The following is a 20,494-nucleotide window of genomic DNA, read 5'->3' on the forward strand; positions in this document are numbered from 1 at the left end:
GCTTGCTTTCAGAGGTGAAAGTAAGCCGGTACAGTTCGGTACGGCATACCAGCCAGAGCCAGTATGCCGTGCTGGACCAGACCAGCTTCCCCAGGCTGGCAATTTAAAGGGCCCGGGGGTAGAGGTGACAGGGCCAGAGGGCCTAGGCTCTTTAAATCGCCACCTGAGCCCGGCTGCCGGAGCCCTGGGGTAGTGGTGGCAGGGCTCCAGCGGTGATTTAAAGGGCATGGGGCTCCACTGCGGTAGTGGTGGCCAGAGCCCCGGGACCTTTAAATCGCCCTGAGCCTTGGGGCTCCAAGCTGCCTCTGCAGCTGGGAGCTCCAGGGGTGATTTAAAGGCCCCAGAGCTCCCAGCTGCAGCCGGAGCTGCTTGATTTAAAGGGCCCGGGTATTTAAAGGCCCCGCCTCTTCTGGTTGAGACCACACCTATTCCAGTTGAGGCCACGCCCCCTGCTCAGGACTCCGGCGTACCGGTAAGTCCTTTAAGTTACTTTCACCCCGACTTGCTTTCTCTGCTCTCTATGGGCATGTCTACACTGCAATAAAACACCCGCACCTGGCCCATGTCAGCTGACTCAGGCTTGCAGGGCTAGGGCTGCAGGGCTACAAAACTGCAGTATGGATGTTCAGGCTCGGGCTAGAGCCTAAGCTCTGGGGGTGGGTCTCAGAGCCTGCAGCCTGAACCCAAGCTAGCAGACATGGGCTCTGAGACTCAGTGCCACAGTTTTTTTATTGCACTGTAAACATCTCCTGTCTACCAGGTTTTGATCTGCCCAGGCACCTGTGGTCATCTCTGAACCGATTTCGAACAGGACAGGGTAACTGTATGGCCAGTCTCTTTAAATGGAGTTTATCTAATGACCCGCGATGCAGCTGCAGTCAACCTCAGACTATGTCGCATATCAGGGTCGAGTGCCCACTGACTTATTTTGACAGCTGGCTACAGCTCTTCACCTGGTTGATGATGACGCCATTAAATGGCTGGGCACATTGCATGTACTGCCGATGATGATTAGGCCTTGTTTTAGGTATGACTCCATAACTATTCCTTATAGCAAACTTAAGTGAAGGGCACATTCGTACACCAGTTTCAGTGCAGTTTTAATTCAACTCGTAACAAGGTTTAACCCAACTCATAACAATATTCTACCTTAAATCCTTTGCACTCCAACAGTAGCCACTTCTACAACATGGACTTCATTATCACCTGCCTAACCTGCAGCAGAATGCAACTGTGCAGGCATGAACAGACTCAGATCCCATACTGCCTAATCATCAGTAATGAAGGGACAAACGTCATTATCAGTTTATGTAATGGAACTCATACCAGCCTTATTAGCAGAGATGAATTAATAACTCATAGTGACTAGTTCAGTGGTTCCCAAATTGTGATCTGTGCAGAACTGGCTGGTCACACGGTCCTGGCTCCTCCTGCTTTTTTGCAGCTACTGAATTCCATTAAAAGACAGCTAAAGATACATGAAATAATGTCCTAATGTTACAGTTATACATAGGTTATTACTGTAGCTGCTGGAGTAATGTTATGAGACCATGAAGAGTGGTGGGCTGCATGACAGCCAATCAGAGAGGACAGGGTCCAAGAAATAATCACTCTTTAAAGATGTAGTCCACAATGTAAAATGGTGGAGAACCTCTGACTTATTCAATGAATTCATCTCCTCGTTTTGTGTTCACAAATTGCCAGCAGTTTCAGCTTTCCTTTAATTTGTTACTCAGAACTGTTCACTGAATAACTTCTGTAAATAATTCTTGGTTCCTTGATAACTCAGGAACGGTTCATTTTAACATATTAATTAGCATTTATAAGCTGTTGTCGAGGTGCACTCTGTTGTTTGAAGGAGTGACTTGTAGCTGTGACACTGGACTGATACTCAGGAGATTGGGGTTCAGTTCCAAGTTCTGCCACAGAATTTCTTGTGTGACCTTATCTCATGCCATTTAACTTCCCTGTGCCTCCATTACCCATCTGTAAACTGGAGGCAATAATTCTGCCCTAGTTATTGGGCTGCAAGTTTTGTTGAGCCAGGCACTGTCTCTTACTGTGCATCTGTACAGTGGCTAGCACAATGAGGCCGTGATCACAGTTGGAGCCTCTAGATAACATAATCTACATAATACAGACATAATATAGACGTGTCCCTCAGATGAGCTTTACATATATACACAAACAGAGACAATTACCAAAAAATTATTATAAAATTTAATTGTGTCTAGCACTGGAATAGCTATTGTATGGGACAATCCCCCACAGGCAAAGGCTGGACTGCATGTTCTAATAGGATGTATCTGCCGCTAACATTAGCTGTGATTTAGTAGAAAGTGGATCATAACTTTAATGTTAACATCAGGAGAATAAATCATTAATCCATTAGTGTGCGGCTTTTCTCTCTCATGCCCTGCCCAGTTCTCATCATGGCCAGGCCTTTTGGAGATCCCACTGCCTCATGCTTCATTTAATGAGCAGCAGGCTTGGGATGATTGGCTGGCTTGGCTGCAGTTACTCTTGGAGCATGGCCCAGGGTCAACGTGAGACGTCAGGAGAGTCTCATAATTAGCCAGCTTAACATGAAGGCGTTTCAAAGAAAAACAACAACAAGAGAAAGAGCCCTTTGTGAGCGAGATCTTGGGCAAGGGACAAGCCAGCTTGGCTGGGGTAGAGGCATCATTGATGTTTCTTCTTCACAGCTGAGACTAAGGGAGAAATAACAGGAGAGGGAGAGAAATCGCCATTGAAGGACTTCTGGAAAGGATTCTCAAAAGCAGTCACTCTGCATTTGGCTTAGTTCTGTACCCATTGAAGAGCATGGTAAGACTGCTGGTGACATCAAGAGGGGTTGAGTTAGGCCAATGCTAAGTGCTTCTGAAAACTGCACCGAGATTAACCCCAGTTTATCACTACAGGAGACTTTACAACATCAGAGTGACACCCCTAGAAAGGCCAGGGCCTGCTTCTATGAGGCTCTGATCTTCCCCCGGCATCAGTGCGAGGGGTGGGCTGTCTGCACCTTGCAGGATCAGGCCACTGGTATGTGCCAAGGATTACGGATGGGTTTCCTGACTGAATTGTGATTGGACACCTTCCACACCTGTCACCTGAACACAGCAGCTGTTTCTGCAGAATCAGAACAGTTTAGCTGGGTGCCAAAGTCCCCACACTGCTAACAGCTAATGGCGATCCTCCTCTAGACTAAGTGCTAAGAGCCAGGGTTATAGCCAGATTCTACAGGATGTTGGGCAGGAGGTCAAACACAGCTTCCAGCAGTAGCCCAGTGCCCCAGTGACCCCCCGCAGTGCCGTCCCAACAGTCCTGCCTCCTTCTCCAGGTGGATCAGCTCCCCCTTGTGTGTCTCCCCCCGCACACACGTTACACATACTCACCTCGCTCCTCCCTCAGGGGACAAGCCCAAGGAGGCTGCATACTGCTGGAGGCTAGGCCTGAGGATTGGCAGCCCTATGGATTTGGGTGAAAATCAGAAAAGCTGAAAGCAGGAAATGGAGGCATCTGGTTAACAGAGCTAGCAGCTTCAAACACCTGTGTAATTTTCTACAGATCAAAGGACCTGTTGATAGCAGCCATTAATACCTTCCAGCATAACAACACCCTCATCTCAGGTCCACCCTTCCTCCCAATACAGTTTTAAAATGTTGTTACCCTGAAGGAGAAAGGGATGGGGTGGGACAGAGGAACGAGGAGGTAAGGGAGTGTGCACACAGAGCCCCTGGCATGAAGCAGAGAATGGGGGACCCTGGCATGGGAAGAAGGGGGCACACAGATCTCCTGGTGGGGGAAGAATGGGGGATCCTGGGAACGGGGCGGGAAAGGGAGGAATGGGGGTAAAGAGAGTTCATACAGAGCCTCTGGTATGGGGGCAGAGAATGGGGGATGCTGGCATGGGGGAGAGTGGTAGGGGGCACACAGAGCCCCTGATGTTGGGGAGAATTGGTGACTGTGGCAGGGAAAAATGGGGGGTGCTGTCAAAAGAGAGATCCTGAAGCATGGACCTGGTGCAAGACCTGAGGTCTGAACCAAAGTTATGCTATGAGCAAAAGTCAGGCCCTGTCAAAATGTAGACGCTTGCCTGCAAATTCAGTGTCTGGTACACGAACTTACATATTCAGTGGCTAAAACACACAGAATTATGGAAACACATTCCAGCAGGCAAGCACATGGACACCCCAACCTAACACATGCTGGTTTGGCAGAAGGGATGAACAGCGATGTGTTGTCTGAAACATCAGGAGTAAAGTACAAAGCCAGGTGGTGAACAGGGATGTTTTATCTGAAGCATCAGGCAACAGCTACAAGGGGAGGTAACAAACATGTCATGAAACACGTGAGATGGAAGGTAAGTTGTTTATCCCAGAATGATTGTCTCAGTCTATAAATGCTAGAATGCCTCACCTTAACCTTTCACCTGGCATACAGAGAGGAGGAAAGTCCCACTGGTTACTGAGCCGGTCCACTGTAACGGGCATACGTGTGTTAGCGTACCTGTAGCACAGCTAGGGCACTAGGACCATGCGTTATTAATAATAAACCTGGCTGAATGCCTTCACCACCGAACTGTGTCTGGGTCTCTTTGGGCAGGGTCGGCTACCTGGTGAGAGCTGGCACAGCACACAGAGAGAGCTAACTGACAACAGAGAGCATAGGTAGAATGAGGGGCATGGGGAGAGGCAGGGAGGAATGGGGGGCACAGAGCCCCTGGCATGAGGGAAGGTGGGTGGGGGAGTTCCTGCAATAGAGGGGGATGGGAAGGTGGCACACAGGGAGCCTGGGGGGGTGGGGGTGGAGGGAGTGCAAGGAGCCCCTGGCATGTGCTGTGAGCTCAGTCAACAGAAGCAACAAAGTGTGACTCCCTCGTATTTTTAACACGCATTAGAGGAAGACAGGGAAGTTTTCCAAATGTGGAAGCAGAAAAAAACTTCCCCAAACCACAGAACTACTGAAAATCTGAAGAGACAAACAAGGCCAGGATGCAACATGGCAAAGCAGAACCAGACCCCAATATGAGCTAAAAAATGCAAAGCGAGACTCACATCCTGGTCTGGCTAGATGCCATGAAATGAGAACAATTCACTCACGTAGGTCTTAGTTTCTGAGGCAATGGAATGCCAAATATTGCGCAATGCTATTGATTGAACGACAGCTAGAAGGCAAAGCTATATCTGGATTTACTTATCTCGGTAGCTAATAATATTGTCTGATGTGCATATTTCATATTTTGTGTGTCCAAAATGCCAGCCAGTATACTTGAGCTTTGCACTTATAAGGGCAGTTATTTCTCTGCAGGGTGGTACTTCCCTTCAGAAGCCTGGTTGCCATGGAAATTCACTGCAGGGTTAAAAAATATATATATATATTGAGATACACCTATCTCATAGAACTGGAAGGGACCCTGAAAGGTTATTGAGCCCAGCCCCCTGCCTTCACTAGCAAGACCAAGTACTGATTTTTGCCCCAGATTCCTAAGTGGCCCCCTCAAGGATTGAACTCACAACCCTGGGTTTAGGGGGGGCCAATGCTCAAACCACTGAGCTATCCTTCCCCCATACCTGGGTTCTGGTAGATTTGTTTTTTTAAAGCCTTTTAAGTTCTCTTCAGCAATGGAGCGTTAACCCTGGTGTCTTGGATAAATTCCAACTCAGGAAAATGGACTCTGGCTTTCTAAATTCTCCCTGCTGTCAGTGTCTTAGTATCATGAACTGGGCTGAGAAAACAGTGCTTTTTGAGGAGAAGGCTGTTTTTGTGATTACATCATGGGCCTGGGACTCAGGAGATCATATTCAATTCTGGGCTCTGCCACAGATTTTGTGTGTAACCTTGGGAAAGTCAAGGGTCTACTGGGTGCTGAGGACTTCTAAAAAAAAAATGGCCAGTTCATTTAGGTGCCTAAGGGAGAGCTGAGTTCTTCTGAAAATCAGCCATTAATCTCTCTTTCTCCAAAATGGGGATGATTATTCTTCCATTGCTCACAGCTGGGTTATGAGGAACTAATCTGTCAATGTTTACAAAGTATTTTGAAATCCCCTGGTGAAAAGCTTGGTTTCTAAGCAGACTGCAGACCACCATTGTTTTCAGATGGGTTGAGCCAATCAAGCTCTCTGCCTGGTTACTGCAGATTGATTGATTTTCTTTCTCCAGATGAATTCACTGGATACAATCCTGTCTCACTGAAGGTAATGGCAAAGCTCTCTATCCCAGGCTACCGGCGCATTAATCAATTTCTACAAAACACTCCATAATATATTAACACAGGGCTCTCCGCCACTCTCCACCCAAGGAAAGTGTAGTCCTCCTGAAATACCTTCCTGATCCTGGACAAGGGGCATGATTCTCCATTTCCCTAAGACTCCTTTATGACTCTGGCACAGGGGGCATGCTGGTAATGTTTTGGGTGTGGTTGATGGAGAGGGTGTGACCTGAGCACTATTGTGCTCTAGCTCTTCTGGCTGTTTATGAGCTTGGGAGGGCCATGGACCATCTGAAAATATGTTAGAGCAAATGTGAGCTAGCTGGGGAGGCTCCCAGCCAGGCCCAGAATATTTGGAGTGCAAAGGGGTATCCCCTCTCCCCATTCATGCATCTCTGCTGGAATCTAGAAGCTGGTCCAACATCTCCCAGCCCATCCTCCCACAGACTGAAATTGTCCCTCTAATTGATGCCCCCAATCCATCATCGTCCTCCCCAGAAAAGCCTGGGCAATCAAATTGCTCTAACAGAGTGAATTTACAGACGTGATTCTCCAAAGTAGCATATCCTTATGCCCAGTTTGAATAGCAATAACTTAGAACAAGGGGAGAAATAGTTAAGAAGAGGGATCTACAGGAAACAAACAACAAAAATGGGGTTTCAATTATTTTTGCAGCGTTTGGGGGGGTGTGGCGGGACTAAGATCCAGTAAAGTTTTACTGAAGTCGGAGACGTTTTGTCATCTGTTTGATTCAGCCAGTTAAGCAATAAGCACTTCTTGCCAGTTGTTGCCAGTTGTTCCCAGTGAGCAAAGATTGTGAAATCAATTGATTGCATAAAACAGATGTTAACATTTTTGTAACCTGAAAACACACAGGCATGAAAAACACATTCCCCATGTGACACCCATAGATTCCTCCTGCACACACGTGGCTGCTAATGAAAATTGGCAACATGAATGCAGCAGGGAAGATGGCCAAGGAACAGCCAGACAACAACAAGTGATAGCTGGCCTTTCACAGGATCTCACAGAGAGCCAATACAAGGTCTATGAACCACTTAAATCCCAACCCTGTGGGCTGAAGTGGGATTTAAGTGATCCACAGATCTTGTACTGGCCTTCAGCACAGGGGTGGATTTCAACCTGAAAGCAAAGCACAGGACTCTGATATGTATGACCGATCTGCCTTGTAAATTGTCATCTTTATCCTCCTTCTGGGAGCTCCATGTCAATGTCAGAGGTATGTAATGTTCAGTTTAGTCTTTTTGGTGTTATTCTCACATGTACTCTTGGGTTGTTCCTAATCCTGGATATGACTCAAACACTACCTTGAAAAAGCATCACAATCACAATTAATCCATTCTTAGAAAGACTCAGTAAACACCTCTTCCCTCCTGTCCATCTCCAGCGATTGGCCAGGTGGAAGATAAAGGCCTTGTGGCACTTGATCAAAACAGGAGGGGATAACCCCAGTGTCCTTGACCAGCTTCCCTCTCTCAACAAAACAGGTTCCAACGTCCAAGGCCCTATGTATCGAATACCAAGCACAGTCTCTCTGTCATGTATATACCAAGCTCAGCATCCTGTTATCAGTGACAGGCCAGCCACCACATCCTTCTAAGCAGTCACTGTGGTTCTAGTAGATAGATCCCTGCTTTGTAAAATGTTTTGTGAAACCTTAAACATGGAATGATCTAATCTAATCTATCTATTGGGTTTGTAATGTGCCCATCACCATCATCCCGGGGCCAATGCATGACTATAAATCAATTCTAATCTCATTTTAAAAGTTTTAAAACATTCATCAGATGTAGAGATGGGTCACACGCACCTGAAATTCATGCCCAATACAGCTGATCTGTAAAAGAGATATAAACATCAGTGAAAAAACCCACATACACACAAACAAACAAAAAGTGTATTTAAATTTCCCTTTTCATGGCAATTTGCTGGTTTTGTTGTTGAGGCACTAAAACTGATTTGAAAGATAATTATGCATCTATGCAATATATTGCCACAGTCATTTAAAAAAGCATTTGGCTAGATCCAAAGTTGGTATAAATTGGCTTAGCTTTAAAGCAGTTAATGGGTTTACACTGGCTGAGGATCTGGATCTTTAACACACTCTAGAAAAGGCTTTATTTTTGCTATTGTCTTCTGGAGAATCCAGAGGAATGTTAAAATGGAAGAGACCAGAATGTAATCTAACCCTCAGGAGAAGAAATCATAAATTACTACATCTGCATTGCTTCAGCAGTAAGGATGGCCCCAATGGTCTGTTATCATTCATGTAATGACTGGCCTGGACAGTTAAAAGTTAGAGGGGAAGAGGAGGGTAGGATGTCTGGTCCTTATCTGGTAGATAAAGCTACAGCAGTTGTTATTGATATAAAAACTTGAGTCATATAAATAAGTGTAAAACCTCAGGGACCTGAGCAGCTGTGCTTTGTGATATGCTTCATGAAGAATAACGAGACCATAGATGTTAGTGGTGAAAGAATCCTATTTGACCACTCAGTCCATCTCCCTGTCAGTGCAGGATTATTCCTTATGGCAAATGTATTAGCGCTTTTGCCAATTTAAGGGCCTAATTTTCAGGAGTCTGAAACGGTCATGCACATGGGTGAGTGAGCATTTGCCTGCTTCATCTGAACTTAAACTTGACACAGCCTCAGATGGGATTTTTTCAGTTGGATTGTGCTATTTCCAGCACGGAGGGATGAGCATGTGAGGAGGGAGGTGTGTGGAGGGAGGTCTCCTGCATAGAGCCTCTCTTTCCATGCTGAATGGATGAGGTACCATCTCCACAGCATCACCTTCCATCTGAAAACCCTTCTACTGGTGACCCAGGATGGAGCCTCCAGCACAAACTCAGGCTAAGTCAACCAGGCTTTTTCCTTCAGGCTGCTGGGTGGTTCACACACACGGAAGCAAGAGCTGCCAGAAAATAACAGAGGATGTATCATGCTTCCTGCAGGGTCTGTGCAGTCAGAGCTTTGGCTAGTTCTGCTTGGGGCCAGTTCACCCTACAAACTATTACCATGCCTGAATAGGATAGCGAGCGATTGCAGATACTGACACAACGTTGGACACAACTTGTCTTGGTTTACACTGATTGTTAAACCATGTTCAGTATCATGTTAGCTAACAGGGTGGTTCAGACACAATGACATTAACTAGGGTGGCCACTCGTGCACCCCTAGAATACTGGACAGTCTGGTACTACCAGGAATGGCGTGATCCCACCCCACAGGTGTGATCTCATGTGCACAGTGTGTGTGAGGTCATGTTGGTTGGGGGCAGAGCAGTGCGCTCTTCAGAATGGCATCCCCTGTCCGTGATACTGGACAAAACCAGTTTTATCTCAGTACCGGACAGGGGAAAAGCATTGAAAATTAGGGCTGTCCGGGTTAGAACCGGACGAATGGCCTGCCTACTTTAATGTAGACAAAGCCTTTACTGATCACAGGACCATAGCAACGTCACAGCTGATCACCAGCGTAGCTGTGTTTGGGATCAGTGGCACAAGATCCTTTTGCCCCGCCTCCTCTCATGACCTAGATAACACATCCCGCAAGGGGGAGGAGCTAGCAGTGTTGCAATCTCCTCCAGGGCAAAGGGCCTTATGATTTTGGTCCGTTTTAAAACTGAACAGCAGGAGCTGAGAACAAAGGCTTCCCTGGAACACTGGCTGGGCTTGAAATTTGTACAGCCAGGATTTTGAAAGGCTCTTTGAGCCAGCAAAGCAAATATTACCAAAGAATTACTGAGTCATATAAACAAGCAACTAATTAAAACATTAAATAAATCTTATACGTACATAACCTTTCTATTTAAACACCGTCCAGGCTGGCTTGGCTCCAAGGCATCTGACCCAGTGGGCCTTATGATCCTCTTTCTATGTGATGCAATCAAGGGCTTGCTTGGGCCTGTGTATTTTTTTTCCTTCTTCTGTTATTTATTTATGTAGTTGAATTTTATGCTGCTGAAAGGTGCCAGCTTGAATACCCTGAAGCCACACAGGTATGGCACAGGCAGCACCACTATGCCTTTTAGCTCTACCCACGTATAAACTTCATAACACTGGACTCAGGAGAGCTGGGTTCTATCCTTGGCTGTCACTGGCCAGTGGGGTGACACTAGGCAAGTCACTTTAGCTCCCCATGCCTCAATTTCCCCATCGATAAAATGGATCCTGACCTCGTTTGTAAAATCCTTTGAGAGCTACTAATGAAAAACAGCTGGGTATTATTACTGTTATTCTAGACCAAATAATAACAATGATTAGAGATGGGTGCGAGAAGCAAAGTTTGAAACTTGATCCAAACTTCCCTAAAGTTTGGAGGAGTTCAGATCCGGAGTATTAAGAATAATGCTGTACCCCTCTGTAGCACCTTTAACGGTATGGCTCCAAAAGTTCAAAAATCATGTGAGGCCTGAAAAAAAATCATGAAATTATCTTTTAAATCATGAGATTTGTTGTAAGATCATATATTTTAGGTCCTTTTGCTTGCCTTCAGGTTTATTGTGCCTTTGGGTTCACTTTTTCAAGCTTCTGTCACCAACCAGGAGAGCTACAACCATTCAAACAAACAAACAAACAAAGCTGAGTTTCTCATGTAATCAGATTAATCCAGAGCCTGGAGCTCTAAGAAAAGCACCAAATATTGTGAGACATAGGATCAGTTTGTGAGAGTTGGAAGTACAGCTAGCTGAGGGCTTTAGAAATCTGAACCAGTCAAACCTCAGAATGTCCCTGGGAAGCTGTGTTGCCAATTCTCAAGATTTTATCACAAATCTTGCAATATTTAATGGTTTCTCAAAGCCCCAGCATCTGGAATCATGATTACGTGAGAATCACAGCTTTCATTTGGGGAAAAAAAAAAAAAGTAAGCTTCTCGACCTTATGGTTACAAACAAAACCTTGAAAACATGATCCAAGTCTAAAGACACAGAAACAAGAAGAAAAAATAAAATGAGACCCCAAATTACCATTTTCTCAATCTCATGGTTTTTGACTGCTTGACCTTCATACTACGGTGCAACATGGATCTACCAAGGCCCCAAGGTCTATCAGAATGGTCACTGAGAGGGCTCTGAGTCATCTCAAGTTGATATTCAGGTCTGCTTCAGGCTGGCTTGACAGTTAATGCATCCATGACAACATGTATCCATAAGAGTTAGCAGGCTATTCCTGGTGTGTTGCATGTAGCACAAACCCAGCCATGAGTGGCAGAACACCCTTGCCTGAGGGGGCAGAGAGTGATAATCTCATAACCTCGGCAAACGTGGTTGATCAGGAGCTGAACGGGGGTGAGGGGAAATGGAACTGGATGGTGATGGCAGGGCTGAAGCACAGGCCTAACAGCCAGGCCTAACAGCTGAGGCACAGGCCTAACAGCCTAAGCCCCTGGACCATAAGAGAATTGTCAGTGAAAAGTGAGTAACAGACAATAGTCATTCGGGCCCTGGGAGATGTCTCAGAACGCATGGGGTGTACAATGCAGCTGGCAGCGTCATCACAGGAAAGATGGGATGGACTGGCAGCATCACCCATTGACTTTTTTACACCTTTTGCTATGGCTGCCTTCTTGAATGGCTACCTACAGTGCATGCTGTGCAAACCTGGGTGGCTGCCTCTGCACTGGCACTGCTCTGCCCATCTCCAGCTCAGAACTGGAATTTCCAGTACTAGAAGGGACTCTGGCATCACCTTCTCTCTCCCATGATCCATAGTGCAGGTCAGGGGAAACCCATCCCTGACCTGCATTCCACCACCAGCCAAGGGATATCATCTTCCCACCAGCCACAGGGACCGCTCCCCCCGTCAAACCCACCTCAGGCAATAAAAGAACCCATTCCCCAATCTACCATCCAGCACAGTGTGAAAGCAGGCTGCCCCATAGCTAGCCAGCTACCCTACAGCCAGACAGGAAATGCACCTGCCATTACTACTGCTGCTCTGTGGAATAGGGGCCTGGAAGAGAAGCCACCTTGAGGAACCTCCAAGAGGTGCTGAGAAGGGGGAAGCATGGTGGATTGAGTAGCAATAAAAAGAGATACAGACTAACGATATGGAGAAGAAATCATTTAAATAGTAAGCATAGAGCCAAATTCTGTTCACACAATATAAATCTAGAGTAATTCCATTGACTTCAGAGAATTTACTCCAGATTTACACAGATGTAATCAAGAGCAGCAATTGGTCCAATACTCAATACCTTGCATGACTGAGCCCTTATTTCTCCTTTTTTGCTTTACGTAGTCTCAGACATTCCCTTGTTCAGACCCCACCAGTCTCCTGGCCCGAGATATGATGTTTGTGAGGGATGCTTTCACCTCCCTTTTTTGCTCCTAAGTTCAGCTACTAACTCATTCTCAGCTGTAAAATTCGAGCAGTTGCATGATCTCTGCCCTGCTAGGGTACCAATAGTCTTTTCATAGCTGAGAGACGGGGGTGGGAGGGGGAGAGGGGGTAATTTTTTTGCGCTATGCAATGATTTTAAGCTCATGATTTTTTTAAACTCTAAAGCACTTGTTTGTCCTAACTGAATCTTTGGACATTTGGGTTCATTCACTGCAACACGCTAAGTGCTTTTTTACTGATTTTGTATTTGTGCAGTACTATGGAGCCCTGATGCTGATTGGGGCCTCAGGGTGCTACAAATAATAATATATTTCTTCCTCTTTTTAGCAGTTGCAGGCTGGACAATAGCAGGGCACCACCTGTGATCCAGTGGAGTCACACCCGGCTTAGTCATGACTATGTATGGTGAAATCAAAGGGGAGGGGCATCATGAACAATCTAATTTTCCAGGGTCATGTTTTTGTGTGCCCAGTAAGCCAATAATTAATTCATCACTGGATTGTCAGTCTCCTCGCTCTCCATCCTCTCCATGGATTGCCACACGCAGTGGCCGAGCGTCTCCACTGGATAAGAAAGTGCCCAAGATGGGGCAAAGAAGACATGTTGTGGGAGGTACTGCCTTTCTCCAATGGAGAAAAAAGTGAATGCAAGGAGTGGAGGGAAGCCAAACAGCAGGCAGAAAAGAAAATCATAAGTTTGTTAAGGACACTACTGAGTAGATGATTAAAGTCATGGAGGAGCAAACACAGATGCTGAAGTCCTTAATAATGCTGCAGACTGAGCAGATGCATGTCTGCCCTCCCCTGCAGCACATTCAGAACTCTTTTCCATGCCGCCCCAAACTCCACCCACACAGTCCTTTCCACTTTCTGGGACTTCTTGGTTTCCCCTTCACTCCACCTCCTTGGACTATTTTCAAAATGATAGCTGGACCTATAGATAGCTCTGAAAGTCTGCCCTTCCCTGGTACCTCCTTTCCCACCAAGCCTCTGTGTGTGTGTGTGTGTGTGTATTGTTTCTTGTGCAATAAAAGCAAAGTTTTTTAATGGTAACTCATCTTTATTTGTTTCCTACAAACTGAGTTAGCTGGCACTACCAATACATATTCAGGCAGTTTAATCATTTGCATACTGGAATGTAAGGCCCTAGATGTCACCATTGCTTCCCAGGAAAACTACATGTAATGTAACATTGCAGCACCAATCATAGAGATATACATTACTAGTTCTCATTTTCAAAGCCTCCCTGATTCAAATTGTCCTCCTTTGGGCCCCTCTGATAGCCCTGGTATCTGGCTGCTCAAAATCAGCAGCCAAGTGGTCTGCCTCAACAGTCCCCCACTGAGCAAACCTTTCACCCTTAGCTTCACAAAGATTATGCAACGTACAGCACATGGCTATGACTATGGCAATAGTATCCTCATTGAGGTCTAACCTGCCATAAAGGCATCACCAGCGTGCCTTTAATCTGCCAAAGGCACATCCCACTGTCATCCAGCACCTACTCAGCCTGTTGTTGAACCGCTCCTTACTTCTGTCCAGGTTTCCCATGTAAGGTTTCATGAGCCGTAGGTGTAAGGGGTACACCGGGCCTCCCAGGATCACTATGTGCATTTCAACATCCCCCACTGTAATCTTCTGGTCTGCAAAGAAAGTCCACGCTTGTAGCTTTCTATACAAGTCAGCGTTCCTAAAGATGCATGCATCATGCATGTTCCCAGACCATCCCATGTTGATGTCAGTGAAACGCCCATAGTGATCCACAAGTGCCTGCAACACCATGGAGAAGTACCCCTTCCTATTGATGTACTCCAACACAAGGTGGTCTGGTGCTAAAATTGAAATATGTGTGGCATCTATCGCTCCTCCAGTTAGGGAAACCCATTTCTGCAAAGCCGTCCACTATTTCACGCACATTACCCAGAGTCATGGTCCTTCGTAGCAGAATGCAATTAATTGGCCTGCACACTTTCATTAATGCAGCCCCCGATGGTCGACTTCCCGACTCCAAATTGATTTGTGACCGACCGGTAGCAGTCTGGAGTCACCAGCTTCCACACAGCGATTGCCACACACTTCTCTACTGATAGGGCAGCTCTCATTCTGGTATCCTTGCACCATAGTGCTGAGGCAATCTCTTCGCACAGTTCCAGGAAGGTGGCTTTCCGCATCTGAAAGTTCTGTAGCCACTGCTTGTCATCCCAGACCTGCACGACGATACGATCCCACTATTCAGTGCTCGTTTCCAGAGCCCAAAAGCGACAGTCCACCGTCTGCAGCTGTTCCGTGAATGCCAAAAGCAATCTAAAGTTGCTTCTATCCATATCACACAGCATGTCAGGCAACTGGGAGTCTTCTTCAGTTAGGAGTTTCGTGATTAACTGCACTACCATCCACAATGTCTTAGTGACAGTTATCAGAGCATAGGAGAGCAGTGTGCAATCCATCCCTTCTCACAAAGATGCTGGACTGCAGCACATCAAACAAAGGCTGTTGAAAACTGCCACGAAAGAAAGCTGGAAGCCCATGGAGTGCTGGGAGAGAAAACAATGCATCATGGGACATTTAGCCCGGTCCCAAGATGCACTGTAATCTGCTCCGCCTTCCCACAAGTCCTATCAACAGAAGGTATCGAGGTGGACAGTGGAATAGGTACCCACAGTGCATTGCTCACACTGTTGATGATAGTGCCCCAACTGTGGACCCGCTCTGCTGACAAAGGGAGCGAGTGTGAACAAGCAATACTGATTTTTATTATATCGCTTTTTGAATGTCGACATAATTTTTGTCGACAAAATTCTGTGGTGTAGACAAAGCCCTACAAAATGGGGAATAACTGTCTAGGCAGTAGTACTGTAGGAAGCAGTTAGTGCCGGCCACGTTGAAAACAGGAAACTGAACTAAATGGACCATGGGTCTGATCCAGTCTGACAATTCCTATGTTCCTATGAAATAAACTGTTGGTTTCAACTAGGGTGACCAGATAGCAAGTGTGAACAATCGGGACAGGAGGTGAGGGGTAATAGGCACCTGTATAAGACAAAGCCCCAAAATATCATGACTGTCCCTATAAAATTGGGACATCTGGTCACCCTAGTTTCAACTCAGTTTTAGTGGACATTATAGTTGGCACCACCAGGCTTTCCTAATGGCAGGCTCAGCAGAGAGGCCAAGGACTTAAAAGATATGGGGAATGAACTCCCCTCTCAACCCCCAGAGTTGGGTCCTTCTTGCTCAGGGTTGAGGCACTTTGCCAGGAGGCATGAAAGCTTCCACTAATGCTGCATGTGCTGTACCTGCTCTATGGACACAGGGAGGGTTCCAGTCTCCAGGGTTGTCAATGTGGTGCCTTTCCCAAGCTGCTAAAGCAATCTAAAAAATGATCATAGAGACTCCAGGGAGCAAACAACTGTTTTAACTCGTGAGCTGGAACAGAAGTCAGAAGTCATTCAGGCAGCTAGCAAGAAGGTCCATTCCTTTGGGGAGCACAAGGGTGAGGGGTTGTCATTGGCACAGACAAATAGAGGAGTGCCATCCAATGTAGACACTAATGATAAGGACTCTACCAGGACCCTCTTTGTCTTCCAGGTGAAACTTTAGCTAATGGCCTTGTTGTATCAAGGATCATTCAGCTCTATCTACTCCTTGTTCTCATAGCTCCCTTTACTCCCTACCAGAGCCTAGGGTCAAACTGCCTTGAGCCAACAGAGGTAAAAAACACATTGATCCTTATTTTGCTGGTTTTAAACAAATGCTGCTATAGCTGCCATGGATCAGTGCCATGGCTGGCTGAGGTGGTTGCTGGGAAAAGGGTTAATAGATGATGAAACAAGAGGAACAAGTTGTTTTCCCTTCTGATGAAGCGACCTGAGGGGGGAATTCTTTTGGGAGAACAATGGCATGTTCACAAGGCTGGGTGGCTCGCCAACTCTCCAGGCCTAATTGTCACCATGTCCCTGCCAGGCAGCGCGTGTATGTGTAATTACAGGGGTGACACATGACCAGGCTGCAAATAATTGCCTGAAACAGCTGGGAACAATCATTAGCTTCTCAGCCAACGTGAGCCATTCCAAGGCATCTAGTGGCTTCATGGTGCAAGGAGAGTGAGGCAAAATTGAGGGTGGTATCCACGGTCCAAAACCCACATCTGGTTTCTGGCCCAAGCAGTGGTGTTATTTTCAAGCACGTGGGAGCAGATCATTAAACTGGCATTTAGGAAAAGATTAGGCCAAATAAGCCCCATCGCCATCACAAACACATTACCCTAGACTGTAAATTAAGACTGGGACCTGGGCTACACTAGCGGGGGGGGGGGGACGGAAGGTGGGAGGGGTGTCAAATTAAGATATGCAACTTCAGCTACAAGTCAAAGTATCTTAGTTCGACTTACCTGGCCATCCTCACTGCGGCGAGTTGACTGCCACAGCTCCCCCGTCGACTCCGCTTACTCCTCCTGCCAAGGTGGAGTACAGGCATCGATTAGCGGATCAACGAGAAGCGATAAATCGATCCCCGATACATCAAACACTACCCGCTGATCTGGCGGGTAGTATAGACATACCCTGGGTGTCTGTCTAGCTCAATCAGAAGCCATGGGCTTGATGCAAGAATTACTGGGTGAGGTTCCCTGGCCTGTGTTATGTAGGAGGTCTGACAAATGATCAAAATGGTCCCTTCTAAAGTGGACAATAGTTGGCAGGTTCAATGAAAAAGCCAAACGACAACCAAATCCTCCCCCTCCCATCCCTCACACCCAAGAGATGGTTCCTTCCAGCTTAAGGCTGGAAACTGACGGGTTGTAGGAGGAAGCCTGTATTGCTTCCACCTTAGCTATATTCTCTCTCTGTGGCTGTCAGTCCAGCACACCTCATCAGCACTAAGATCCTGAGTCAATGCGCACTGATGTCCGTGGAAAAGCTCCCAATGATTTCAACAGACACTGGGGATCAGACACCACATTCACTCAAAATTTTGTCAGTTACTCTATGTGCCAGAATGTAAACCAGGGGACAAACTCATCTCTGGTGTAACTACACTGACTTCAGTGCAGTTACACAAGGGATGAATCTGACCCCATGCACTATCGTCTAGCAGAAGCTAAAGCTTATCCCCCCAGAGTAGTTCCACTTTATTGGGTGCTCCCTGTCCCATTCTTTATAATTACTCATTTTCCTAGTTGGTCTGACAGAGCCTGACTTTGTCATCAACTTCACAGGATGTTGCACGGGCTCTCTGCTGGCTCAGGACCCAGTTCAGTAAAGCATGCACTTAATCCCATCCATATTTAGCAAAGTACTTAAGCACATGCTTAAACAAAGCATATACTTAAGTCCCATGGAAGCGAATGGGCTTACGTTATGTTGTTAAAAGAACAGGAGTACTTGTGGCACCTTAGAGACTAACACATTTATTTGAGCATAAGCTTTCGTGGGCTACAACCCACTTCATCGGACGCATAGAATGGAACATATAGTGAGGAGATATATATACATACAGAGAACGTGAAAAAATGGGAGTTGCCCAACCAACTCTAAGAGGCTAATTAATTAAGATGAACTGTTGTCAGCAGGAGAAAAAAAACTTAGTATTAACAAAGAGAATGTTTAAATTCTAAGGCCCAGAATACTAGCCTTTAACCGACAAGTAACCCTATTCAGGAATTCTATGCATTAGGCTGTATCTAATAATCCTTGGCGCCTCCATGTCTATAAAATTCCAGATGTTCATGGAAGCCATCCCCTTTATATATATAATGTTTCCTATTGGGGAATCAACAGGGAAGAATTATTATGGAGGAAAGAGGACCCACTGAAAGATATTAAATGTCATCAGAGCATATGGTTCTGGGAGAGTTCTTTTGGCAAAGAGGGGTATCTGTCTAAAAACCCTATATAATGACAGAAGTTTTGGAACTTAGTTGGAGAACGAAACTGCACATCCCACCAGTTACAGTGAAGAAGAGAGCCAGAGCCAGCTCTTTACCTTACATCCATGGTGGTAATGTATCTATTCTTTCTGTATTCTGTACAGTGCTGTACTAATCTCTGATTGATAATCCTTGATTAAATAATTCCACTTGAGCCTGTTATTTGACAATCTTGAATCATCATTCACTTCAGACATGCAGCGAGGTGCTTAAATGCTTAGCTGAACAGGGACGGACCACTCAGGCCTTTGTTGCGAGGGGGAGGTGGCCTGGCTGGGATGAGTTTCATTTCAAAGAGAAGATTAAGGGGTGACTTGATTACAGTCTATAAGTACCTACATGGGAATGAATATTTAATAATGGTTCTGTAGTCTAGCAGAGAAAGGTAGAACACAATCCAATGGCTGGAAGTTAGAGCTAGATACATTCAGATTGGAAATAAGGCATACATTTTTAACAGTGAAAGTAATTAACCATGGGAACAACTTCTTCAGCTTCATGGTGGATTCTCCATCACTGACAATTTTTGAATCAAGAGTGGATGTTTTTCAAAAAGCTCTGCGCTAGGAAATATTTTGGGCTAAATTATCTGCTGATGTAAATGGGTTAAACTCCATTGAAGTCAGTGGAGTGGCACTCATTTACACTAGCAGAGAATGTGCCTGCTTACCTCTTGTTATGTATCCTTTCCAAACTTACAGCACTTATTCTGTGAGCATAGAATGATTTTTTGAAGCATTTACAAGTAAATCCATTAATTACTTTGAGTGATCATTTTTAATTGGGCCCTTTAAGAAATTTTCTTTATGAATCTAAATACTCATTAGAAACTTTCTCAGATGTGGACTGGGAGTTCTGAGTCTTTAATGGACTGGCTGTAGTGTTTAATCTTTAACAAAGATAGCACTTATTTAGCTGAAGCGCCTAGCTCAAAAGTTAACACAAAAACAAGCAAGAGTTTTAAACAAACTGGCTAAAAATCCTTTTCTCTTTTAATCCTGTGGCACCTTATAGACTAACAGACGTTTTGCAGCATGAGCTTTCGTGGGTGTTGCATCCAATGAAGTGGGTATTCACCCACGAAAGCTCATGCTGCAAAACGTCTGTTAGTCTATAAGGTGCCACAGGATTCTTTGCTGCTTTTCAGGAAAAATGGGAGACAAGATCTGAATTTCTGCTTAAAAAAAGAAGAAACTAAAAAGTGATAAAGAAACCCTTTGGGCCTTCTTTAGAGATTAAAAAAGTGATAATAAATAAAATAATAATAAATTAATAATAGGCCTGTCAAGCGATTAAAAATTAATTGTGATTAATTGCGCTGTTAAACAACAATAGAATACCATTTATTTAAATATTTTTGGATATTTTCTATATTTTCAAATATATTGATTTCAATTATAACACAGAATACTAAGCCCTGGTCTACACTATGAGTTTAGGTCAAATTTAGCAGCGTTAGATCAATTTAACCCTGCACCCATCCACACAACGAAGCCATGTTTGTCGACTTAAAGGGCTCTTAAAATTGATTTCTGTACTCCTCCCCAACGAGGGGATTAGCGCTGAAATCGACATCGCTGGGTCGAATGTGGGGTAGTGTGGATGCAATTCGATGATATTGGCCTCCGGGAGCTATCCCAGAGTGCTCCATTGTGACCGCTCTGGACAGCACTTTCAACTCAGATGCACTGGCCCCGACAGAAAAAGCCCCGAGAACTTTTGAATTTCATTTCCTGTTTGACCAGTGGGGGCGCGCTGATCAGCAGAGGTGACCATGCAGTCCCAGAATTGCAAAAGAGCTCCAGCATGGACCGAACGGGAGGTACTGGCTCTGATCGCTGTTTGGGGGGACAAATCTGTGATATCAGAACTCTGTTCCAAAAGACGAAATGCCGAAATATTAGAAAAAAATCTCCAAGGGCATGATGGACAGAGGCTACAACAGGGACCCGCAGCAGTGCCGCGTGAAAATTAAGGAGCTCAGGCAA

The 20,494-nt window shown here is 45.5% G+C and overlaps 1 long non-coding RNA gene across 1 annotated transcript; it reads right to left on the minus strand.

The window, feature by feature from the left end:
• Positions 1-2,515: 2,515 nt before the first annotated feature.
• LOC123344566 lies at positions 2,516-17,011 on the minus strand. Its single transcript, XR_006572577.1, has 4 exons — positions 16,971-17,011; positions 8,046-8,072; positions 3,399-3,499; positions 2,516-2,711 (listed from the first exon to the last, which is right to left on the minus strand). It is a non-coding gene; the product is annotated as an uncharacterized LOC123344566 (long non-coding RNA).
• Between the last annotated feature and the right edge of the window lie 3,483 nt (positions 17,012-20,494).

Source organism: Mauremys mutica, chromosome 11 (assembly GCF_020497125.1).
Source record: "Mauremys mutica isolate MM-2020 ecotype Southern chromosome 11, ASM2049712v1, whole genome shotgun sequence".
Taxonomy (NCBI): domain Eukaryota; kingdom Metazoa; phylum Chordata; order Testudines; family Geoemydidae; genus Mauremys; species Mauremys mutica.